We start from the raw sequence: 27324 nt of genomic DNA, 5'->3' as shown, positions 1-27324 counted from the left end.
GTATTGACATTTTGACAATATTTATTCTTCCAATCCATGAGCACGGAATGTTTTTCCATTTCCATTTCCACATAAAGAAAGAGAGCTCTGAAAATAAAAATCTGAGTGCCTGTATACACTTTCCCTCCCCCTCTTGAGAGAGGGTTACAAACTTAATCTCCCTAATGTAAACAAATCTCCTTAGGAGGAAGAGGAGGGCCTTAGGTTTTTAAACTTTGAGTTGTAAGTAAATATCTGTGGGTGGGAAAGAGAAGACAAATGTTTCAGGGTTGAAAACCCCTGTAAAGTCTTCATGGCTTTGGTCTCATACTCTTTTGGAAGGTAGGCATTTTATGGGGAGATAAATATCTTAATATTTAGTCATGATTTAGATTACAAAGTGTGTCTTTTAACTCAGGTCACATAAAGTATTCTCAGAAAGCCTTAACTATAGAGTCATAAAACTATTTTTTCTATGTCTCATAGGTATCATAATTCCCATTTTATGGACAGGAAAAGAAAGACTAAAAAAATTAACTGACATTTCCAAGGCCTTATATTTAGAAGTGAGAGAAAAGGACACTTAATAAATATTATTCTGACTCCAAGCTTCATGTCTTTATACCACACTGGGTCAACAAACTTTTAGAAAACATCGAAACACATAGAACTGGAATTTAAGCCATTTCTGCTTCATATTTTATAAGTAAATAAAATTATCTCCCCTTTACTATCAAACCCTTGAAATTAATTGCAAAGTCAAAATTGATAGACTGTAGGTTTTTATTGGTTTGATGAGAAGAAAAGAGCTTTGAAGTGTGTTTTTCAAAGGCTGGGTAGAGTGAGTGGGGAAAAGCAGAGGAGGGTAAAGAATAATTAGAAAGGTGGGAAAATAAGCGTCTTCTTTGTAGGAAGTACTTTAGATGGGGAGACGTTTTAAAAGGAATGGATATATACTTCTATACAAAAAATTATGCTCATTTTGCCATTTTTCCTATGTACCTCTGGCCAATGAAAATAGTCTTTGTCACTTATTTTCTATAACTTGCTTAGCACCTGGTATAATGGAAATATCCATAAATACATTTATTCAAAAAGTGTAATTTCAGATAATATTATATAGAAATATAATACTTTTTGGGGAAAATTTACTGTGCTGGTATTTAATGTCCAAGAAAACACTCTCACATATAGAATAGGTCAAGGGTTTCCAAATTTTTGATCATATACCTCATTTATTTAAAGAAAAACCTTTTTGTTAATGCATTCACACCCAAATATGTTTTTTTTATTTATGTACATTCATTTACTACCATGTATTATTTTATATATATTAAAAAATGATAAAAATGGGAATTGTTAAAAATGAGTTTAAAACATAAGTAGAAGTTTTAATATCTGCATCTTTCCCACCACAGAGTTGTCAATCAATGCCCACTTTGAAGATTACTAGACTATGTGATAGTACTACAGTCTAAATCAAATCACAACAAGTGTTCTAAATCACTGTGTAAGCTGTCATTTTTTAACTTATCCCTAACCATCCTATTCCATTCCATATAGTTCTTATATTCTTTCTAGCATTTTCCATGCATTTATTTTTCTCTTTGGACTTTTCTATTGATCTGCTTTCCAGTTCAACAATCCTTTTCTACTCTAATCTGTTAAACCTAAATATACTATTTTTATTTCAAGTACTGTACTTTTTGATTCTAAAGTTTCCATTCCATTTTCATTTTTAATAGGTTCAAGTCCTCTGGGGAAGATTCTCCATATTTTCATCTGTTTTCTCTCTTTTTATTTTAGTAAATATATGAACCATGGCTACTTTTAGACTTTATCTGCTATCATCAATGTCTGAATTATCTATGAGTCTCTTCTCTTTTCTTTTATTTTGGATTTGGGGGATTTGATATTGTTTCTAGACACATATTTTACATTTCTGTCAAATGTCAGACTTTGTGTAAGAAAATTTGTAGATTATCTGAATGATACACTCTTCCTTCTGAAAAAGTTCATTCTTTTCTTGCAAGGCAAATAGGTTAGAGGTTAATAATTCAGAAATGGGGCTGCCTTTGGGCTATGTTGCTATATGAATAAGACCCAAATGCCTCTAAGTCACATATCCTTCAACATAGCCCTCTGGTTGTCACAACAGAGGGATAAGGTTTGGCAGAACCTTCTCCACCCTGAAGGTATTTGTTTCCACAGCACCATCATATAGTTAAAAATTCTGGACTGGTTTTCCAGAGGCTTTTTGCTTAGCTAATTAATTAAACTCTTGCTCCACACAACTTCAGAATTTGGCAAATATTATGGGTAATGGGTAATGAGTAATTAGTAAAGCCCCATTCCATTCCTAGTAGGACCTGGGATCCTCAAGTCTCTATTTTTTTTTTTTTTTGCTACAGCTACTGTTTTGTTTTATTTTGTGCCTTATAGTATAACTTCTCTACTTGTGTAAAGGATAGGGGATTGGAAGTCCATAATCTCAGCCTTTTAGCCTTGTGTTCAGTATTAGCAAATGTCTAAAGGAAAAAAAAAGTATGGATGTAGAATGCCACCCCACCTCTATGTGGATCCTTCTTTTCCAGAATATTATCCCCTGAAGTTCTGGTTGCCTCAATGGCTCTCTGATGCACATTATCGAACTATCTATCTATCTATCTATTTATCTATCTATCATCTATCTATCATCTATTTATCTATCTATCATCCATTACCTAATATCTATCTATATCTATCTATCATCCATCTATCTACTTATATATCATCTATTTTTATAAACTTTAATTTAACTTATAAGTTATATATGTAAATATATTATTGTTTACATACACATATATTTTCGATAGATTTTATTTGGTTGTTTTTGCAGAAAAGTTTGTATGTCAACGTTATTCCATTTTGGAACAAATCAACATTTCTCAAACCTGTATCTATGTCAGCATAATATCAAGAATAGTATTTTAAATTACAAATTTTCAATTCTAGTATAAACCAAATGAATTAGTATGTCATAAGATGGGGTTTTGGGAACTGGCTACTTTAAAAAAAAATTCTAGATGACATGTACGAATCAATTCTAAGACTGGCAATTGAGTACCAGAGGACTAGATGACCTCTCATGACCTTCTCAGCTCCAACATTTAATGGTTTTATTATTTTAAAAAAGTTTATTTATTTTAGAGAGACAGAGAGAGCACAAGTGGGGGGGCAGCAGAGAGAGAGGGAGAGAGAGAATCCTAAGCAGGCTCCACACTGTCAACACAGAGCCTGATGTGGGGCACAATCTCACGAACCTTGAGATCATGACCTGAGCCGAAAGCGAGAATAAGACATCAAACTGACTGAGCCACCCAGAAGCCCCTATATATTTTATTAAGATAAGAAATAATGAAGTTTAGGACTTCTGCTCTTTGCACGTTTTACTTTGAGTTAGTGAAAAACTTCACTTTGTTTATCAAAAAATTTACAAAATGTAAAACACTGTTTTTGTTGTACTTGGTTTTATATATAATATATATATGTATATATATATATATATATATATTTAATGAATGTTTATTTATTTATTTTTGAGACAGAGAAAGCACGAGCAGGGAAGGAGCAGAGAGAGAAAGAGACAGAGAATCCCAGGCAGGCTCTGTGCTGCCAGTGCAGAACCCCACGAGGGGTTCAAGCCCAAGGACTGTGAGGTAATGACCTGAGCCAAAACGAAGAGGCAGATGCCAAACCGACTAAGCCACCCAGGAGCCCCTGTTGTACTTGATAAAGTCAAACAAAAATCTATAAAGCATTTTGTTCAGTTAGCACTTCTGCTAATATTACAACCCACAGGGTTTCTTAGTTTTGTGGTTATTTCTCTTTTATTTACATATAAGTGAGAGAGTGTGATTTTCACATAATGTCTGCAAAACATGAACTCTTCAGCAGATTGGCAATTGTTTTCAGAAGTTTTGGTGATAATGCTTCCTCAGTAAACTTTGAGTGACACATAAGGATCTTAGCTTTATCCGTGTGTATGTGTTTTTTCTATTAATGAACATTAAGGTAATTAAGCTACTGTAAGGAAGGTAAATTCATTTCCCAGAAGGAAGATTCTGTGCCTATGTGCTTATCATGGTATAGAGCTGAGCACAACACCATATGCTGACACTAAATAAAGGCCCTCAAATATTTAATGTTTATAGTACCTGCATCTTTTCACAATATGATGCCCCTCTGCTGGGTACTTTAGCTCCAGTGTTTCTTGTAATTTGAAGAAATGGGGATATGTTTGGGTGATGCCCTCCAAGTGATTATTTTTATGCTTCCAAATTAAAGAAAAATTACCTCTCCAGAATAAAGTGCACAAGACTACAAGTTGAGGGGCTATAAGAAAAACAGTGTGTGTGTGTGTGTGTGTGTGTGTGTGTGTGTGTGTGTGTCTATGTGTGTGAAAGAGAGAGAAACATATAGACAGAGACAAGCAATGCAGTGACTCTTTGTGTATAGCCAGTTCTATCTGTAGGGTAAAATGTAAGCTCCCCACTAGTTTCATGATCTGGCATAATATCTCCATTGGAGAGATTATCCAGGTGAAAAAAAATGATTTTCAAGATCTGAAGAGAATAGTTTAAAGAAAAGTTAAGGTGACATCTGGTTGATAGATTGGTTGGTGGTGAAGTTATATTTTAAGACCTGGCTCTTGAAGTCAAATCAAAAGTAAAAAAAAAAAAAAAAAAAAAAAAAAGTAATTATCTAAGAAATCTATATAAAACCTTAGTGTTCATTTAATTCACTTTGATTCAATCAATCCATCACCCAGTATTTTTTTGAGCGCATGCTACCTGAATTTTTTGTGCATCGCAATGGCAATTTGTGCTAAATCAGTGCTCATATATATAATGAAAATTAAGTGGGGGCAGTTGGCCAGAAATTTCACACAATCTCAGTTTTTGAAAGATTATCTAATCCAAGCCTCATTACATACCTAAATCTACAACACTGGGTCTAGTCCACTTAAGGAGGCTTCTTTCATTACGACTAAACAAAAAACACTCAACATTTTAGAAAGCTATTTTTATAGGTCTACTTACAATTTCTAACCCTTAGCACTAATTCTATATTGTGACTCATTGATGGATATTGCTTATAGGTTTGTTTGTGAGTATCAAATCTTCAGAAGTTGGAATAAAAGGGTTTCATCAAATTTATAGAAATAGTACTAGCAGATATTTTTTTATTGCTTAAAAATAACAGAAGCTGAGACAATACTAGTGTTAAGGATTTCGATAGTGAGTATAATCAGGATTTAAAAAATAAGTTGGCATTGGTCAGCAGAGGCCAGCCATAATATTAACATAAATAATGTTCTAATTTATTAAACTTGCCTTCATAGGAAGTAAAAAATAGTTGAGCTAAAAGTAGTAAGATTCCTTCTAATTTATCTGGGTGTTAGGAGAAAATAAATTGATGAGAGATAAGCCCGTTATTCTAATGTAAGAACCTTCCTGAAGAAAGATCAGTAAGAAGCTGGTTTTGCACTGATAGAAAATTTTGGAAAAATGGTGGCGCCTGGGTGGCTCAGTAAGTTGTCTAATTTCTGCTCAGGTCGTGATCTCACAGTTTGTGGTTTCGAGCCCCACATTGGACTCTGTGCTTACAGTGCAGAGCCTGCTTGGGATTCTCTCTCTACTCTTTCTCTGCCCCTCCCCTGTTCTCTCTCTCACTCACTCTCTCTCTCCCCCCCCCAAATAATAAACTTAAAGAAAAATTGAGAAAAATGTAAAAATTTATACTTTTTAAATTTTTTCACAATTTTTTTAACATTTTATTTATTTTTGAGAGACAGAGATAGATGGAGTGCGAGTGGGGGAAGGGAAGAGAGAGAGGGAGACACAGAATCCAAAGCAGACTCCAGGCTCTGAGCTATCAGCACAGAGCCCTACATGGGGCTCGAACTCACCAACTGTGAGATGGTGACCTGAGCTGAAGTCTGATGCTTAACCTACTGAGCCACCTAGGCACCCCCTCCCAAAATTTATACTCTTTTTAATAAACCACTTTATTCAGACATGATTCATATACCTTATGTTTTCCAATTTAAAGTGTACAATTCAGTGGGAGTTTTTTGTATATTCATTGAGTTGAGCAACTATCACCACAATCTAAGAACATTTTATCATCCTATAAAGAAACTCCCTACCCATTAACAGTCACCCCTATTTTACCACATCCCCAGGAAACAACTGACCTAATTTATCTCTCCATAGATTTTCCCATTCTAGAAATTTTATATAATGAAGTCATACAATAGGTGGCCTTTTTGTATCAGCTTTTATTTAGAATAAGATTTTGAAGTTTCATCCATGTTGTAGCGTGTATCAGAACTGTATTTTTGTATTGTTAAATAACATTCCATTGTAAAAATATACAGCTTTTTAAAGCCCATTCTTTAATTAATAAACAGTTGAGCTGTTTCCTTTTTTTGGCTATTATGAATAATGCTACTACCAACATTTCTATGCAAGTTTTTGTGTGGATGCATATATTCAATTCCCTTGAATGCAAGAGTGCAATTAATGGGTCATATTGTAACTAAATTTTTGAGCAACTACCAGACATTTCCCAAAGTGCCTGTATAATTTTCTATTCCTACTAGCAGTGCATGATATACAATATCACCATATCCTCACAAATGCTAGTTCTTGGTTTTTTAAACCATCCTAGTGGGTGTAAAGAGATATCTCATTTTAAATATGATTTCAATTTCCCTAATGATTCATGATGCTGAGCATCCTTTTTTAAATTTGAAATATAGTTGATATATATTATATTAGTTTCAGGTGAAAAACATAGCAACTTGATAATTATACACATTATAAAATGCTCACCATGATAAGTGTATTACTTTCTATAACCATACAAAATTGTGACAATATTATGGACTACATTTCTTGATGATAGACTTCCCCCCCCCCCCATTTGCTTTATAACTGGAAGGCTGTATCTCCCAATATCCTTCACCTATTTCACCTTTCTACCCCCACTATCATCCTTTCTGGAAATCACCAGTTTGTTTTCTGTAAATTTTTTTTGTTTTTTGTGAGTTTTTTTTGCTATTGTTGTTTGTTCTTTGTTTTTTAGACACCACATATATGTAAAGTCATATAATATTTGTCTTTTTGTGACTTATCTCACTTAGCATGATACCCTTTATGTCCACCCATGTTGTCACCAGTGGCAACATTTCATTATTTTTTAATGGGTGAGTAATGTTCCATTGTGTATATATATCACATGTTCTTTATCCATTCATCTAATGATGGGCATTTAGGTTGTTTCCATAACTTGGTTATTGCAAATAATGCTGCAATTAACATAAGGGCATATTTATCTTTTTGAATTAGTGCTTTCATTTAATCTGAATAAATAACCAGAAGTAGAATTACTGAATCATATGGTACTATTTTTAATTTTCTTTTCAGGAATCTTCATACTGTTTTCCAAAGTGGCTGCACCAATTTACATTCACAACAATAATGCACCAGGGCTCCCTTTTCTCTACATCCTCACCAACACTTGTTTTTCCTTGTATTTTTGATACTAGCAATTCTGACTTGTGTGATGCAATATCTCATTATTGTTTTGATGTGCATTTCATTGACAATTAGTGATGTTGATCATCTTTTCATATGTCTGTTGGCAGTCTGTCTCTTCTTTGGAAAAAAGGCCTATTCAGTTCTTCTGCTCATGCTTTAATTGGATTATTTTTTTTTAGTGTTGAATTTTATGAGTTCCTTAAATATTTTGGATATTAACCCTTTATCAGATATTCAGTAGGTTGCCTTTTCATTTTATTTATGTCCTTTTTTGGTATGCAAATTTTTTTTTTATTTTTATGTAGTCTTAATAGTTCATTTTGGCTTTTGTTTCTCTTGCCTGAAGAGACATATCCATAAATATGTTTCTAAGGCCAATATCCAAAAGATTACTGCTTATTTTTTTCTTTTAAGAGTTTTGTGGTTTCAGGTCTCACAATTAGTTCTTTAAAACATTTTGAGTTTATTTTTGTGTATGATGTAAGAAAGTGGAGCATTTTCATTCTTTTGCATGTGGCTGTTCAGTTTTCCCAGCACTATTTATTGAAAAGACTATCTTTAATGGATAAAGATGTGGTGTATGTATATGTATATGTATATGTATATGTATATTTATATATGTCTATGTATATATACATATACACATAGACATATATATAAGGAAATAGTATTCAGTCATAAAAAAGAATGAAATCTTGCCATTTGCAATGACATGGATGAGTAGAGATTATAGTGTTTAAGTGAAGTAAATCAGAGAAATATAAACACCATATGATCTCACTCATGTGTGGAATTTAAGAAACAAAACAAACAGGCAAAGGGAAAAAGAGAGAGAGAGAAAGAGAAACCAAGAAACACTCTTAACTGTAGAGAACAAACTGATGGTTACCAGAGGGGAGATCAGTGGGGAATGGGGAGAAATACTTGATGGGGAATAAGGAGCACACTTGTGATGAGCACTGGGTGATGTATGGAATGGTTGAATCACAATGTTGTACACCAGAAACTAATATTACACTGTATATTAACAATAATGAAATTTAAAAATATATACATTAAAAAACAAAACAAAACAATGGTCCTTCTGGCCTCCACTGGCCTTTTCCCACCCACGTCCTGCTCAGCCTCTAAAAAAAAAAAAAAAAAAAAAAAAAAGACTATCTTTTCTCCACCGTATATTTTCGCTTCCTTTGTCATAGATTGACCATATAAGTGTGGGTTTACTTCTGGGCACTCTATTCTGTTCTACTGAACTATGTGTTTAGTTTTGCACCAAATACCATACTTATTGATTAATATAGCTTTTTTTTAAATTGTTTTTAAAGTTTTTACTTCTTTTTGAGACAGAGAGAGACAGAACATGAGCAGGGGAGGAGCAGAGAGAAAGGGAGACACAGAATCTGAAGCAGGCTCCAGGCTCTGAGCTGTCAGCACAGAGCCTCACACGGGGCTTAAACTCACACACAGACTGTGAGATTATGACCTGAGCTGAAGTTGGACGTTTAATTGACTGAGCCATCCAGGCGCCCCTGATTAATATAGCTTTATAGTAAATCTTGAAATCTGAGATTGTGGTACTTTCAGCTTTGTTCTTTTGTCTCAATATTCCTTTGACTATTTGAATCTTAATTGGTTCCATACAAATTTTAGGATAATTCATTCTAGTTCTGAGAAAAGATTATTGGGATTTTGATAGGAATTTCATTGAATTTGCAGATTGCTTTGGGTAGTATAGACTTTTTAACAACATTTCTTCTTCCAATTCATGAGCATGGTATATCATTCCATTTGTGTCATCTTCAATTTCTTTCATCAGTGTTTTACTGTTTTCAAATATTAAGTCTTTCACTTCCTGGTTAAACTTATTCTTAGGTATTTTATATTTTATGTGATTGTAAATGGGATTGTTTTCTTAATTTTTCTTTCTGCTACTTTGTTATTAGTGTATTGTAATGCAACAAATTTCTGAATATTAATTTTGCAGCATGTAACTCTACTGAATTCATTTATTAGTTCTATTAGTTTTTGAGGTGTAGTCATTAGGGTTCTCTATATATAGTATTATGTTATATGCAAATAATGATACTTTTATTCTTCTTTACAAACTTGTATGACTTCTATTTCTGTTTCTTGTCTGATTGTTGTGGCAGGGACTTCCAATATTGCGTTGAATAAAAGTGGTGAGAGTAAACATCCTTGTCTTCCTGATCTTAGAGGGAACACTTTCCTCTTGTCACCATTGAGTATGATTTTAGCTGTGGCTTTGGCATATATAGCCTTTTTTATGTGGATGTATATTCCTTCTATATCCTTGATGTTGAAAATTTTTATAATAAGTGGAAGTTTAATTTTGTCAAATGCTATTTATGTTCTCTTCAGATTATTATATGATTTTTATTTTCCATTTAATTAATGTGGTGCATCATGTTGATTGATTTGTATATATTGAACTATCCTCACATCCCTGGAATAAATTCCACTCGACTGTGATGAATGATCCCCCTAATATTTTTTGTTTGCTTGTTTGATTAATTTTTGTTTATTTCATAGTGTCTTTGTCTGGTTTTGTACCAGAGTAATGTTGGCTTCAGCATTTTTTATGTTCTTACTGATAATTTATATATCTTCTTTGGTGAAATGTCAGTTCAAAATATTGTGCTTTTTTTCTTTGACTGGGTCATGTACCTTATTATTTAATTGTGAGAGCTTTTGTATATTCTAGATAAAAGTGCCTTATCAGATATGATTTACAAATATTTTCTCTCATTATGTGAGTTATCATTTCACTTATTGATATTATTGTTTTTATTAAAAACACTTTAATTTTAATGAAATCCATTTTATTTTTATTTTGTTGCTTATGCCTTTGGAGTCATATCTGTGAAACCATTACTGAACCCAAGATTCAGGAAGATTTACTCCAATTTTTTCTTCTAAGATCCTTATAGTTTTAACTCCGACATTTAGGTCTATAACCCGTTTTGAGAAAATGTTTTTTAATATGGTGAGAAATAGGTGCTCAACGTCATTTTATGTGGATATACACTTGTTCCAGCACTATTTGTTGAAAAGGTTATTCTTTACTGAATTGTCTTGGCATTCCCTTCTTAATAAACTGACCAGAAATATAAGGGTTTATTTTTAGGCTTTAAATTCTATTACGTTATATGTCTATTCTTATGCCTATACTTACTGTTTTGAAACCTGTAACATTTGAACATGTTTTAAAAGGGGAGCATGTGACTTAAGATTCAAAATCATTTATTTTTCAAGATTGTTTTGGCTATTCTTGCCTTGAATAGTGGAAATAGCCTTGGGTTTTCACTTCATTTCCCACTTTATCCACTAATGCTAACGAAAAAAAAAATATAAGCCACACAAGAGAGATATAGCAGGAACTCTGTCCTCTTGAATTTATCTCTCTTTCATCAATGTGGTGCTATTTCCTGGAAATCTGAGATATTGTCCTCTCACCGCAATTTTACTAGACATTCCCAAGTCTTTTCAGTAGTTTGCCATTATGTTGCAAACTCATTATAGTAGGCACTCAATAAAGGTTGATTATAAACTAACCACAAGCAGAATAAAAGTTGGTCTGTCTAGAGTACAGCATTTTTGAAAATCACGACACAATCAAGCTTGTGCAATGACCTTGACACTAGATGTCTAGTGATAATCATGCTGCGTAATCTAATTTTTAGACCATCTAATTTTTGTTTAAAAGCTGCAACTATGTGAATGGAACTGGAGGGTATTATGCTAAGTGAAATTAGAGAAAGACAAAGATCATATGATTTCACTCATATGAGGACTTTAAGAAACAAAACATATGAACATAAAGGAAGGGAAACAAAAATAATATAAAAACAGGGAGAGGGACAAAACAGAAGAGACTCATAAATATGGAAAACAAACTGAGGGATACAGGAGGGGTTGTGGGAGGGGGGATGGGCTAAATGGGTAAGGGGCACTAAGGAATCTACTCCTGAAATAGTTGTTGCACTATATTGTAACTAATTTGGATGTAAATTAAAAAACATAACAAATAAAATTAAAAAGAGTAAAAAAATAAATACATAAAAGCTGCTTATAGACAGGACTGTAATTTCTAAAGTGTAAGCTACTAACAATTGCAGTGTCAGAAAACTTAAGAAAATGAAATAAGTTTCTTGAGAGAAATAATTATCTTTCATATTTTTATAGCTTTATTGCTAAAGAGGATTTGGCAACATAGGAAGAAGAAAGAAAGAAAGAAGAAAATAAAGAAAGAAAGAAAGAAAAAAAAGAAAGAAAGAAAGAAAAGAAGGAAGGAAGGAAGGAAGGAAAAAGAAAAGAATAAAAGAAAAGAAAGAAAGAAAAGCAAGAAAGCAAGAAAGCAAGAAAGAAAGGTGTTTTTTTCTTTCTCTATTGGGCAGTTTTCAGACTATGGTATTCAGACTGTCTAGCTAGGAATTACTAGAAAACTAACTAAAAATGCAGATTCACCCAACTTATCACACCTCCACCAGTTTCTGAGATATCCCCAGATTATTTTTTAAAGGTTTTATTTAAATTCCAGTTAGTCAACATACCACAAAATATTAGTTTCGGGTGCACAATATAGTGATTCAACACTTCCCATACAACACCCAGTGCTCATCACAAGTGCACTTCCAAATCCCCATCATCCATTTAACCTAACCCTTCACCCACCTTTCCTAAGGAAATTATCAGATTGTTCTCTATAATTAAGTCTCTCTCTCTCTCTCTCTCTCCCTCCCTCTCTCTCTCTCTCTCTCTCTCTATACAAACTATAGCACAAGTAGGAACCTCCAGATAATTCTAATATAAACTGTAGTTTCAAAACCACGGATATGGGCATCGTGGGCATCTCAGAAAACAAAGCTGATTTGTTGAGTAAAGCAGTGAGAAAGGCTTTCCTCCCAACTCATTTTACTATTTTTTTTACTTTGCTAACAACAGAGAATTATTTTTTCTACTTAAAAAAGTTTATATTTTTGTCATTTCAAAGATGGATCCATTTCAGCCTCCTTATTGGTGAACAACAATATTATTTTATCACCCTGTAGTGAGGCTCAGAGGGTCTGCTCAGTGGGAAATGTTCTACCTTTGCATGAGAATCCTGTGACCTGGTATCCTAGTTGTGGTTAACAATAGTTCCAACTGAATTTGGTTGGGGAAGATTGTGTGCTAGCTGCACTGCCACTTACTGATTTCAAAAATGTTTGGCTTGCTTTCCAAAAGAGGTTGGCTGCCGCTGTATTTGTGACTCATTTTATTTTAACATGAAGAGGAATTAGAAAGGGAATTGTTTTGAAAGATTTTGTTCTACTAGCCCCTTTATCTCTATCAGCTATTCAGATAATCAGTGTAACTCTTTCACCATTGGAGGGAAATGTTCATGCCACTAGAGACTTGTCCAGGTGTGAAAAGTTAACTTTCTTTGTTAGAGGGTTACTGAGGGGTCATCAAATGCCTTAGGTAAAACATGCTTATGGCTTTTAGGTAAGTTTTCCCAATTCTGTACACTGCTGTTAAACCAGCAAATGTCTCTTTGAAATGCAAAATGGATAGATATTATAATATAGACAATGAAGTGATTTATTTTAATTAAAAATTTAGCCCATCTGTTGTGCTAGTGTTCAGAAAGAAAAATGCATCACAGAATTCTAGGACTCAAATGTATAATGGGAAATTAATTAAGCTTTACTGATTACTGTCCATATCCACTCATTTTTTTCTCTCCCTACTTGTCAATCCCTTTTGTACTCACCCATTCTTTTCTATTTTCTTTGTCTTTCCTGACTGGGGTACACCATCAGTATCAAATAAAATCCAACAACATTACTTATAATCTCATCTAATTCATTTTTCAGCACAGAGAACTACACTAAGCCTCTTATGAATACAATGAAGTATAGCAAGAAATACTCAAGCTGTTAAGAGAAAGAAACTTGATTTTAAATTCTGGTTGTGAGGGTTCCCGTCTGACTTAGTTGGTAGAGTGTGTAACTCTTAATCTTGGGGTTGTGAGTTCAAGCCCCACTTTGGGTGTAGAGATTACTAAAAAAAATCTTAAAAAAATAAATTCAGATTACGCAAGTAGCAATGCAATCTTAGATAGTGGTCCTCAAGCTATCAAAACCTCTTTTTTTCTTTTGTTTTGTTTTTTTTTTTCATTATATGAAATTTATTGTCAAATTGGTTTCCATACAACACCCAGTGCTCATCCCAAAAGGTGCCCTCCTCAATACCCATCACACACCCTCCCCCCTCCCACTCCCCATCAACCCTCAAAGCCTCTTTTTTAAATTTAAAACAGGACTCGGTATTTCTGCATCACAGCATAGATCAGAGGTACCACCACTCATGATAGGCACACAGTAAAAGCTGCCCTTAAAAGTCATCAATTCCTGGAAGAATTAATTACTTAGTTCTCTATATGAGAACATTCTTTATAAAATCCATACTAGAGTTGAAGTTATGAAATGTCTTCTGTGGCTGGTAAGGATCAAGTATGATACCACAGGCTGAGTCATATGTGACATTTAATATATATTCACTGAATGTGTAAAATGTAGATTAACAGAAAAATGTTACTGATAATAATATCATTTGCTTTGAACTATCCAAGATAGAATATTTGAAATGACTGTTACCATATCATATAAAAAATGAAATAAATTACAACAGGTTTGTGTAATAACTATATGTCCTGAATGTAGACTAAACCATTACTTATTAGATCCATAGGCCCAATTTCAGAATGGGACATATGATCACTTCAGTTCCTGGTAATTGTGTAAAATAGCAGGCAGAATAATTTGCTTAGGGTTTTCTTGCCTGTCACAGCAGTATCCAAGCCACACAGGCAGAAACGTGGTATAAAAGATAATGAACTATATACTTTAGTCTCAAGGAAGGGGTCAGATACCAGTCCAGTTGGGATATACCTTCAGAGCTCCATCATGTTACCTGATACCTAAATGCCTCTAATTTTTTTTTTAAGTTTATTTATTTTGAGAGAGACAGAGACAACGTGAGCAGGGGAGGGGCAGAAAGAGCGGGAGAGAGAGAGAGAGAGAGAGAGAGAGAGAGAGAGAATCCCAAGCAGGCGCTGCACTGCCAGCACAGAGCCTGATGCGGGGCTCAAACTCACTAAACGGTGAGATCATGACCTGAGCTGAAACCAAGAGTCAGATGATTGACTGAGCCACCCAGGCACCCCATGATACCTAAAGGAGTCTAAATGAGACTTCTTCACTCGTATTTAACAGTAGAGTTGTTAGGAAAGCAAAACATTTTTGATTAATGAAGATATTTTAAGTATCATTAAATGCTCTGCACTTAAGAGAAACATTTTAAGCTGTGCTATGTCATTTGATAGATACGTTGCTGATTTAAGGAAAATTAGGGCGATTGGGAGCTGTATTGAATACATTGTCACTTACTTCCCCTTCTCCCCTTTTAATTCTTTACAACCTTGACTACTGTATCGAACAGATAGAGTGAAGAAGCCAAATATATCAACTGGATTCTGTGAGGCTCCAATGGGAAGTAGTTATTATCTATGTGAGAACCTGAGCTAAGGAAGAGGCACATGAAACTATGTGAGTTTGAGAAGGGTTTGAGGTGTCACAGACCATTAAGAGAAGAGTGAAAGCTAAAAATGGTTCGAATTTTTTTTAATTTAATAAAATAAGAACATTGCCTATTAAAATAAAGCTTACCATTTTAAGTTAACAGAGGTATTTCATTTATATTTATTTTGTCTTGTAGCATCTGTGTTTACATCTTAAATGTTACCTAGTTAGGCAAGGATGACTTCACATATTATTAAGTTCTTACAAAGTCAAATAAAATAACCCACCTCAATTACAAAATTTTATATTGTTATGAAAATCCAGATACCTATAACTAATCCTAGATATTCACCTGAATAAAAACAAAATGAAGGTAAACCTAAACTTAATTGTGAGGTAAACATACTCATATTATGGAACCAGCAATGCAAATTAAGTAGATAATTATAATGAATGCCGTGAACATACGATGCATATTTTCTTTTTTTCTCAAGTTAAAGAACATTAGGAGGGCAAAGGAGCAAAGATTACATTGTTTTTTGTCCATTAGTTTGCAGGAAGAAAGCAGTTCCTGCTTTCATATGACCTTATATTGATTTAGTTACTCACATAGAAGTGCAAGCCCTCTCCTCCACACCTTTTTTTTTCTCAAAGTTTATTATTTATTTTGTCCTGGAAATCCTGTATTCTCAGCAAAGGTTTATTTCAAAGGAAAAAAAATTACTTGATTATCACTAAGGATGGTAGAGTATGGCTTATCCCTTTCTTGTGAGAAGAAAAAAAAAACTGTTTGCAAAATAACCAGGAAGTTCAACCAAAGGTAAATTTGTCCTGGATAGGAGAGAAAATATCAAGAGCTAGTAGAGAAAATAATTTTGTTGCACCAAAGGAGAAAAAAGAATTTAGGTATTCTCTATAGTTCTATATTTTTCCCTAAAATGCCTTTGATTTATGGTAAGACTACACCAACCATATATCTATGATATGTGCAAAAAAATTCTGAAGCATCATGTCTATACTTTTATGTCAGACTGATACCTGTATTGGAATTGAAAATATAGTTATATCTGACTGACAGAAATGAAAATCACATTTCCAGTTTAACTGATATGGTTATGTTCTCTATTCTGTATCTCCATTTCAGAGAAACAAGCATCTGGAACTATCTTTGCAAAAAACAAACAAGCAAACAAACAAAAAAACAAACAGAAAACAAACAATCCAAAACCAAAAACAAACAAAAACCAAAAACCAAAACAAAACAAAAAGAGAAAAAGAAAAAAAAAAAACTAGTGACTACAATCCATCAGGCTGACAAATCAGTGACGCGTGTAATCACAATACTATGTACAAACCAGCTATGAGCTCACTTAACCTAGATGATTATTGTAGGTGTTCCTGCTCCTTATGTTGTTCTTTATGATTCCTTGTGATTACCACCCTGATAAATTTCTAAAGATATAATAGACCGACCCAAATACAGCTCACAAGCATTTATTCATTCAACAAATATCATTGACTCCCTGCTAAGCAACAAGCATTGAGCCAACTGGATACAAAAGAAAACAGGAAAAAAAAGTAATGACTGTAGGAAGAAAGTGAGGAGGAAGAAAAAGAAAACAAAGGCAAAAAGAACGAAGGAAAGAAAAAATAATGGTAGGGACAAAGCAAGAGAAAAAAAGGTAAGACCCCTGCTCTCATGAAGCTTGCAGGCAAATGGGGGGTGATAATTATAAAAATAATAATAATAATAAATGCAAATTAACAAATGTGGTAAGTGCTAAAAGTAAGATATATCATGCTATAAAAGCTTATCAGGGGAATTTGACTAAATAAGGAGATTAGAGAAGACTTTCCTGATGTGACAATTGAGCAAGACATAAAATATCTATAGTAAAAGGTAGAGAAGAGTGTTTCCAGGATTTATTTCTATTATGTACACTGTTTTGCATTCCTATTCTTTCAAACTGGGATAGACCAGGGATGAACCATAATGATCACCTTTACCCCCCTGTTCCAAAGCCTCTTCTGAGCCAGAGCCAGAAGAAGCCCAATACTTCTTGTATTGACATTATTTCCTCTGTTCCACTCCAAGTCTTTACCCCCAAGTCTAGAAAGACACCTTCCAAAAGGAGCTTTCAGCTGATCTAAAATTCACCCATTGTCTAAAGATGTGGTATGTATATACAATGGAATATTACTCAGCCATAAAAAAGAATTCAGTCTTGCCATTTGCAACAAAATGGATGGACCTAGAGGGTATAAAGCTAAGTGAAATATACCAGACAGAGAAATGCAAATAACACATGATTTCACTCATATATAGACTTAAAAAAAAAAACAAATGAACAAAATAGGAGACAAACAAACAAACAAACAAAAACTCCCGGATCCTTAAATACAGAAAGAAAACTGATGATTGCCAGAGGGAAGGTGTGTGTGGGGGAGATGGGTGCAATAGATAAAATGGATTAAGAGAACACTTATATTTGATGAGCACCGAGAAATGTATAAAATTATTATAAATTATAATAAATCTGAAACTAATATAGCACTGAATGTTAATTATACTTCAATAAAAAATGCACCTTCCATCACACACTGATTTCGGGGTAGAGGAGAAAAAAATAAAGAATGAAGCCTTTTATAAATCTTTTATCCCTTCCATCAAAGTACTAATTCTTGATATGTAAAATAGGTATTCTTTTTTTTTGCTCTCCAGAGCAAAAGGGCAGTTTTATCTTTTTTCACTGTTCAATATAATAAAGATAATGTCTCCCTCCAGGGAGCATTTCAAGTAGGTTTGCTTGCAACCCGTTTTAAAAGATTCTGGTTCTTGTATTTGCACTTTTTCAGGTGTGACAAAAATCCCACTATATGCACAGCATCCACCTACACAGCTCTGTTTTGCCCCTGTGGGACTTGAGATCAAGGGCAACAGACACAAACGTGAAGTTCATGCTGTTTGCTATGCTGTGAATAATCAAGTCCTTTGACTCTGATCTGGAAGGCTCTTGCCTTTTGCCAGTACCCATAAAACTGTAGTAGGCTAACTTCTTAGCTGGCAAGTAGTAAAATCTCAGACCCTCAACTTTTCCTGACAGTCTTTGATTATATAGATAGGACATTGATAGAGAAATGGCTTTCTGAAAGAGAAAGTATGAAGGTCTCATAAGCCAAGTTTGGGGTAAGAAATTACTATCTGAGATTCAATAGTACATGCTGTTGCACAGATGACAGGGGCAAGTAGTAAAAGACTATTAATTTCCTACCTGTTACTGAGTGTTTAGAGACGAGAAATAAGTGGCAAAATTGAAACAAACCACCCAAATGACATTTTGATTGTCTCTACTTTGCTTCAGAAGGGAGGAGGAATGGATTTTATCATGACAATGAAGAAACAAACCCCAGGCTCCAGCTGAAAAGCAATTAAATTATAGCAACTGAATCAGGAGATCTCCAAAGGTGAAATAAATACTAACAATGAGATATAGAATTGTGGGTGGATCTAAAACATTAGAAGTCTATTTAGGAGTTTAATGTTTATAAGTTTATTTAGAAGTTTAATGTTTCTAATCTAAAACATTAGAAGTCAAGCCATGAGCAACTGCCCACTTCTCAAAACTGACAGTGTCTTGTATATCCGCATGTAGCCTCTCCTTTCCTCCATGTCCCTGTTCCCTCCTTCCTCCTTTACTATAGACTTAGCTTCTTTAAGTGCAAAAATAACTAAACGTGGAGTTTGACCTCAAGGAGGACCAAGGGCTATATGCACCAAATAGCTTGCTGGAGAACTTTAAGAAGGATAAAGATGAAAACTTCAATGTCTCTTTTGGATTCAGAAACCCAAGTCAACGTCCTTCATGATCAGGGTACCAGTGGAAAGGGGACTCAGATTCAGCTGATGGATTTTTGACTGGGTTTACAGTAGTGAAGGAAAGCTAACATGACCTCATGAGTGGGATCCTTTTGGGTCATTTAATGTTACTCTTGCCTGTACATTTAAATGTATAATACTGATTGATGTTACATATTTATACTTCCTTTTCTATTTTATCAGAGAAGATTATCCCAACTAGAAAAAAAAAACATAGAGAAGTGCTAGTACATTTAGGGTCCATAACCCTATTGATACTTTTGAACTATAACTCTCTATGACTCATGATTTTTCCAATCAGACCATCTGAGAAAGGAAGCAGCCTCCACATGGAGGCACACTTGGGGTTTTGTAGTCATCACTTCTTTTGAAAAGCAGCTAATAAGCTGCAATTAGGGTTTTTGTCAAAACTGAAGACCTGATCCCAGGAGGTCTGTGACTCTCCAGCCTGACAGTTTTTATTATCCACTCACTTGGGTGGATTAAGTAAGACTCAATGACTAATAAGGTGAAGAAGCCCCAAGAAGACTCACTTTTCAAATGGAAATAATTTATTCAATAATGCAGCCAGCTGTACCTCAGTGGAATCTTGATTTTAACTTAAAGAGTGGCATCTATCCTGGGGTACCTGAGTGATTCAGTTGGTTAAGCATATGACTTTGGCTCAGGTCATGGTCTCAGGGTTTGTGGATCTGAGCCCCACATTGGGCTTTGTGCTGACAGCTAAGGACCTGGAGCCGGCTTCAGATTCTGTGCCTCCTTCTCTCTCTTCCCCTCCCCTACTTGTTCTCTCTCTCTCAAAAATAAATAAACAGTTAAAAAGTGAAAACCATCCCTTTGGGGGAAAATGTATTGCTCACTCTGACACATGAAGCAAAATTGCTGGTTCAGTGGGACCCTCAATTCACATAGTTTCCCCTAAATGTCTGGTCCAGGTTCACTGATAGTCTAATCAGAAACAATAGTGTTCACTGGACTGTGGTAGCTGTTAAACCTCAACTCCAGCTATACAGAACTGAAAATGGACATGGTTACCTCACTTAGAGGACAAAACTAATTAGGCTGTCGTCATGTCTCTGGCCAATATTCTTCTTGATGAAACTTTTTATATTTTTACCATTGCCAATGACCTAGCTGTTGAGTTGCACTTGGAGAACTAGAGACTGGCAGGATAAAGACTTCCTTCTTTGGGGCTGCAGGCTATAGAAACTAGTAATGACTACTGAACAAACTGTGAGAGTCACACATGTAGATGCCATGTGAGGGCCCATTATCTCATGAGACTAAAACTAAGCTACTGTTTAAGTATGTATTGATCAGATTGCCAACAATGCTGCCTGAATCTGTCACCATGCTGTAAATCATAACACATCCACCATCATAGGCTTGGTACAAAATAAAGGATGATATTTTTCTGTTCCAGAAACTACCATTGCATGCTAGACTTGTGATCCCTGCTAAAAGTTGACCTGGTTGTCTCATGGTGAGAGAATCCACATAACACAAGTCATATTACTGTGCCCACTCACGGCAGAATGACTATATGAACTTTTGAAACTTTCTCAAAGCTAAGTTTATGGCCTCACGTCTGTTTACACTTTTTCAGACTACAGAGTTTCTGTTACACTTTGATTAGATCATTCTAGTCATTCCATCACAGACCTTAAGACTAATGTGTTATATATTCAACTTTCTGGATCATTTGCAGTCTGACAATAAAATGACTTAACAAAGGACTGATGGATATTTCATGCTTCTCACCATTCACAGGTATCCGTCATTGTTGACCTCCTCAAAAATCATCTCAAAAAGATTTCTCAATCTTTCTTACCTCTTCCTGATCTACACATTGTAGTAAGGCAGTTTTGTCATTAGTTTTGTCATGCTTTTTACACAAAGAAATCATCTCTTCTCAGCAGCTTTCCAGAAAATGATAAGGACAAAAGGGGTGGGAGTCATTATAATGCCCTATAATTAAAACTCAGGATTCTACCCAGACCATTCCTGGGCATGGTATGGCATTCTCTGTCTCAACAATAGACCTAGGGTGACATAACTGATACACTTTCTGGGTGACAGCTTAAACAAAAGGGGGTACTGAGGAATTAGATGTAATTCTGGTTAAGTTATAAAAATATCCTTATCCCTCTTGCATTTGATTCTTCCATATGAAAGGTCTGGGTATGAACAGAAGATGATTTTTAAAGATACAGTATGGATACTAGAATAGAATATACTGATATTCTGACGATGGGGGAGAGGAACACCTTACATGCTGAAATATATGAGAGAGGGAAAATATTAATGATTTTTTTGTCTTCCAGAACCACTTCTGGAACCTTTATCTTGAATGAAAATGCCCCTGTACTTCTCTCCCAAACTGTTGCCAGCAGCTTAAATTTAACTTATTACTGGGTCTTCCATAACCTACTAGCTAGCTCCAACCATGAATTAATCACTATTCCCCTTAACCTTACTGAGAAGTCCATTAGAAGCAACAGCAGATGGCTCCAACTCCTATACCAAGCATGCATAATCTCAGATGTTCCCCCTTCTCAGTCATTCTATTGGGTGGATGACTGCCACCTTGCTGAGGTAGGCACACAGCACAGGTTTAACTGACCTCAGGCAGACCCTTCAAAAAAAAGGACTATATTAAATTACCAAACTGAACCTGTAAGGTTAGGGTTTACCAGTTGGCCAGCAGTATACACTGGAGGCAATATAAACGTGTTCTCTGATTAATGTAGACCTCACTGGTGGAGACTCCCCTATTGAAAACAAAGCTTTCTTTCAATGGGCATCATATGAACCCTCTGTACTACTTGCATGGAAGCCAGGCATTAACTTGCCTCTCTGTAAGAAAATGTGATAAGTTTTAGGGATGGCTATAAGAGGCATTCAAATATTAAGAAAACAGTGCCTTAACCCTAGAAGGCATGTAAGTCAGTCCCATCTCACTGTCTGGGATTTATTAAAAGATACAATTATCCTAGATTTCCTCTTTATGAACCAATGTAGATTCTGTACAATCATATCCTTTTGTAACTGTATTAATAACCTTGGGGCAAATAGAATGCTCAATTAAAAAAAAAAATTCTTGACAGTAAATCTACCTGGCTTTCTAAGGAATGGATGTTTGTGTCTCCCTTGCCCCCAAATTCATATGTTGAAGTCTTAACCCCCCAGTGTAATGGTATTTGGAAATAGGGCCTTTACTGTATAATTAAGTTTAAATGAAATCATAAGGGTGAGACTCTGCTCTGAGAGGACTAGTGTTCTTATGAGAAAAGACACCAGAGAGCTCCTGCTCCTGCTCCCTCCCCTACCTGGTCCATGCATACACACAGAGGAAAGATCACATGAGGACTCAGCAGGAAAGTGTCCATCTGCAAGCCAGGAGGAGAGGTCTCACCAGAAACCAAATTGATTAGAACCTTGATCTTGGACTTCCAGCCTCTAGGCTGCGAGAAAATAAATTTCTGTCATTCAAGTAATTTTGTCTGTGGTATTTTGTTATGGCAATCTAAGCAGACTAAGACATTTTGTAAGGTAGACCCTGAATGGGTTATGCTATTTGCTTAACTGTTTGGATTCAGGAATTTTAGATTGGGGAAGGCACATAGTTGAAGGCAATACTACATATTGGGTTCATCCTTATGCTTGGAACCACATTTGGGTAACCTTAATCAAATGATATATATGACAATTTAATCCTAGCCATGTTGGTCAGATTAATGAGAGTAGTGGCATATTAATGGAGAAATTTGACAGATGCCAAAGTGGCGTAGAAATAAGAAATGGATATTTTGGTGGGACAACTTTCCATGAGTTTCTTGAGGGCAACGGCACTAACTGCCCTTTTGTTCAGAATTACTTTTTCAAGAATGTGTGTAAATAAAACAGCTTTGGAAGATAGAGATGTGTCTCTCCAGAGGGGGGAAAATGTCTGTTCACTGTCCGCTATAATAAAATGATAAAGACAATATTTCCCTCCAGGGCAAAGTTCCAGCAGGTTTTCTTACAACCCATTGTATATATTCCTAGTTCCCTAAACTCCACATTTCTCCTGTGTGATACAAGCCTATGATGTGTGCAGCATCCAACCAATCTTCTCTGTATCACCTCCTTAGCCAGGGAAACAATATGAACATAAATTTTATAATATGTTCTGTGCCATGAATAATAAAATTATTTGACCCAGGAGTCTCATGCATTCTGTCAGCACCTGTGGAACACTAAATCATTAACTTCAAACTAGGGTAAAATCTCAGACTCTTTACGGTTCTTGACACTAGTTTTGTGTTATTCTTTTTAATGGCTGCATAGTTTTATATAAAAAATATTATGTAATCACCCACTATGGTGTTTCAAATATTTTGCTACTAAAACAATACTGCAGTGAATATCTTCATCCATATATCCTTGCACATGTGAGTGCTTTTCTTCAAGGCAGAGATAGTCTTTGTAACAGAAATGTTTTTATTTTTAAATATTATTCATTTATGGGGCACCTGGATGGCTCAATCGGTTGAGCATCCAACTTTGGTCAAGGTCATGATCTTATAGTTCTTGCGTTCGGGCCCTGTGTCGGGCTCTGTGCTGTCAGCTCAGAATTTGGAGCTTACTTCAGATTCTGTGTCTCACTCTCTTTCTGCCCCTCCCCTGCTCATGCTCTATATCTCCCTGTCTCTCAAAAATAAATAAACATTAAAAATTTTAAATATATTCATTTATATGTCAAAAAGTTGTGACCATTTATATATCTGTCAATACTTTGTGAGAGTACTCCTTTACTTATAGGTGAAAAATTCTATGTTGTTTTAATTTTAATTTCATGTTTATTGGGTTTATTGGTGAGAATGAATACTTGTCATGCTTATTGACTTCTTGTATTTCTTTTGTATATATCCTTTTCATGTACATGAAAGAATTTCCATCAAGCTATTTTATTTTTTATTGAATTATAAAACTCTTTATATATGAGCTTTAGTTCCCTTTGTTGTACATTTAAATTATATAACTAGTTATTGAGTTATGCTGATGGTGTTTAAGTCATACACAGATTTTAAAATTTTAGTCAAATTAGTATGCTTTTTACTTTATGGTTTTTATAGATTTGGGGTGCCTTGGTGGCTCAGTTGGTTGAGCATCCCACTCTTGATTCTGGCTCAGGTCATGATTCCAGGGTTGTGGGATTGAGTCCTGAATCACGCTCTGTTCTCTCTCTCTCTCTCCCTCTCTGCCTCACTGCCCCCAATATAAATAAATAAATAATAATAAATAATAAATAAATAAATACTTTGCTACTAAGTTTATTCTCTTATATACCATCCTAATTTCTCCTAATAACCCTCATTTTTTTAAAAAACAATCATTTATGGCAACAGACCACAGCCAAATATCTTCTGTATATAGTACCATGTGAGAAGTTAACTTTACAATTATTATATACTCAAAATTATATTATTTCTAATCTGTTAAACACCATCAACTACTTCTCTACTTTTAGTTAATAGTACCTGTGAATTTAAAGGTAAAAATATGATATCCTTTATGAAATTATACAGCACATTTTCATCAGAGAAATGGCAATATGTTTTCTCTTTCATAGAGATATTCCATAATTGACCCAGAATTTACTTTACAATTATTTTTAGGTGATCACCATATAGTCATGAAGATTCTTGCCCAAGGTCATAGAACATAATCTTGCCTAAGGCTAAAACCTGTAGTCCAAGATACATTTGTGTACGTATGTATGTGTTTTCTCATTGAGCCACACTGAATCTTAATTGATTCGCAAAAGGAAAATATTTATAGAGAAAAATCTGTAAAAGTTACAGAAGAAATATTTTAATCAAAATTATATCTTTAATATCTCCACTTCGGTTACCCAGCTGGAATCTGAATTCTTTCTCAATCTACCGTTTTGGATGAAAACAGCTGCTTATGATGACATAGGCAGTCTTCTCCAGCCTTCTGCTTTAGGCAGCAGTTTATGCCTTTCTCTTCGAAATTAGCTGGAACCATTTTAAGCATTTTCCTGTTTCCTCTGGGAACATGCAATACCAGGATAAGGATTACAGAAACTGTCCTTCTCAAGATGATGTAAAGTTTTTACAATGTTTCTTCATTATTTGAGGACCAGCAAATTAAGCAGGTAAGAAGAGAAGTTTGTAGCTAGATTAGATCAAAAATTAAACAAACAAATGAAAAGTGGTCAATGTCTACAGCATAGAGAAGGAAAGGAGCACTTGGAGAGGAATAAGTGTATTTCACATCAAAGATGGTTCCACGTGGAGAAGGGAATTACTAGGTGTCTAAAGGATTTAATTTGGTGGGTAATAGACACCATGGAGACAGTATTCCTGTGCTAGGTTGGTCAAAGTATCTGACCAAGAATCTGACTTTCTTGCTGTACTAATTCCTCTGAGGAACTTTTCAGTCCACTTAGCCTCATAAGACCCCATTCTAATGGAATCTTCTCCCCTCCTCTCCTAGTTAGCCTGCCATTCTTCCCACCTGTCCTCGCTCAGAAGAACCTGTTAATACTCTCCATTTCTGATCTTATAATGAATGGAAAGGCAGAAGTCTCCGAAAATTCCCTCAAGTAAAATTAATTTGGCCAGAAACAGACAATAAAAATTAAGGAAGGACATTGACATAATATTAGAAAGAAGATTTTAGAAATGCCAGAGAAGAAAATCACAAGTCTATTACGGAATACAGGAAGGAATTCTCTCCAAAGAATAGAAGAATAAGGGGCACCTGGGTGGCTTAGTTGGTTAAGTGTCCAACTTCATGTTAGGTCATGATCTTGCAGTTCGTGAGTTTGAGCACTGCATCAGGCTCTGTGCTGACAGCTCAGAGCCTCCAGCCTGCTTTGGATTCTGTGTCTCCCTTTCTCCCTGCCCTTCCCCAGTCCCTCCCTCCTTCCCTCCCTGTCTCTCTCTCTCTCTCTCTCTCTCTCTCTCTCACTCACACACACACACACACAGACATACACACACACACAAAATAAACAAAGAATAGAAGAATAAAAAGCTTTCCAAAAACATATGTGCATATGCGTACACACACACACACACACACACACAAAATAAACAAAGAATAGAAGAATAAAAAGCTTTCCAAAAACATATGTGCATATGCGTACACACACACACACACACACACACACACACAAAATAAACAAAGAATAGAAGAATAAAAAGCTTTCCAAAAACATATGTACATATGCGTACACACACACACACACACACACACACAGGGTAAAAAAAAAGTTGCGAAATTGATGGGAAGAAGAACTAATGCTTTGGGATAGTGGAAATCTAGATTTAATAATTTTGTCCTGTATAATATGCACTTATTCTTTTCATAAAATTTTGTTAACTTTTATTTTTGAGAGAAAGAGACAGATAGAGCATGAGCAGGGATGGGCAGAGAGAGAGGAAGACACTGAATATGAAGCAGGCTCCAAACTCTGAGCTGTCAGCACAGAGCTCGATGCAGGGCTCGAACCCACAAACCATGAGATCGTGACCTGACCTGAAGTCAGACATTTAACTGACTGATCCACCCAGGCACCCCTAAGATACATTTATTCATAAACATAATACTATAAATACCCTTGCCAATAATATGAAAAATGCATACTGTAGACCTAAGCCACATTATGGAGTAGGTGATGTCATTCGCATTTTCTTATTTTACCTGTAAGTGCTCATTACCCTCAAACTTCAGAGTGTTATTTGTGCTACTTTTTTTTTTTTTTGGTTTGACTCCCTCTCTCCTCTTTTTATGTATTTGTTTGTTTGTTTGTTTATTTATTTATTTATTTATTTATTTATTTATTTTTAATTTACATCCAAGTTAGTTAGCATATAGTACAATAATTATTTCAGGAGTAGATTCCAGTGAGTAATACCCCATGTATAAAACCCAGTGCTCATCCCAAGTGACTTCCTTAATGCCCCTTACCCATTTAGCCCATCCCCCCTACCTACAGCCCCTCCAGAAACCCATCTGTTTGTTCTCCATATTTGAGTCTCCTATGTTTTGTTCCCCTCCCTGTTTTTATGTTATTTTTGCTTCCCTTCCCTTATGTTCATCTGTTTTGTATCTTAAATTCCACATATAAGTGAAGTCATATATTTGTCTTTCTCTGACTATTTTACTTAGCATAATATCCTCTAGTTCAATTCACTTTATTGCAAATGGCAAGATTTCATTCTTTTGGATTGCTGAGTAATACTCCATTGTATATGTATATATACCACATCTTTATCCATTCATC

Source organism: Panthera tigris, chromosome X (genome assembly GCF_018350195.1).
Source record: "Panthera tigris isolate Pti1 chromosome X, P.tigris_Pti1_mat1.1, whole genome shotgun sequence".
Classification (NCBI taxonomy): Eukaryota; Metazoa; Chordata; class Mammalia; order Carnivora; family Felidae; genus Panthera; species Panthera tigris.
The sequence above is the reverse complement of the archived record's forward strand: the minus strand, read 5'-3'. Positions refer to the sequence as shown.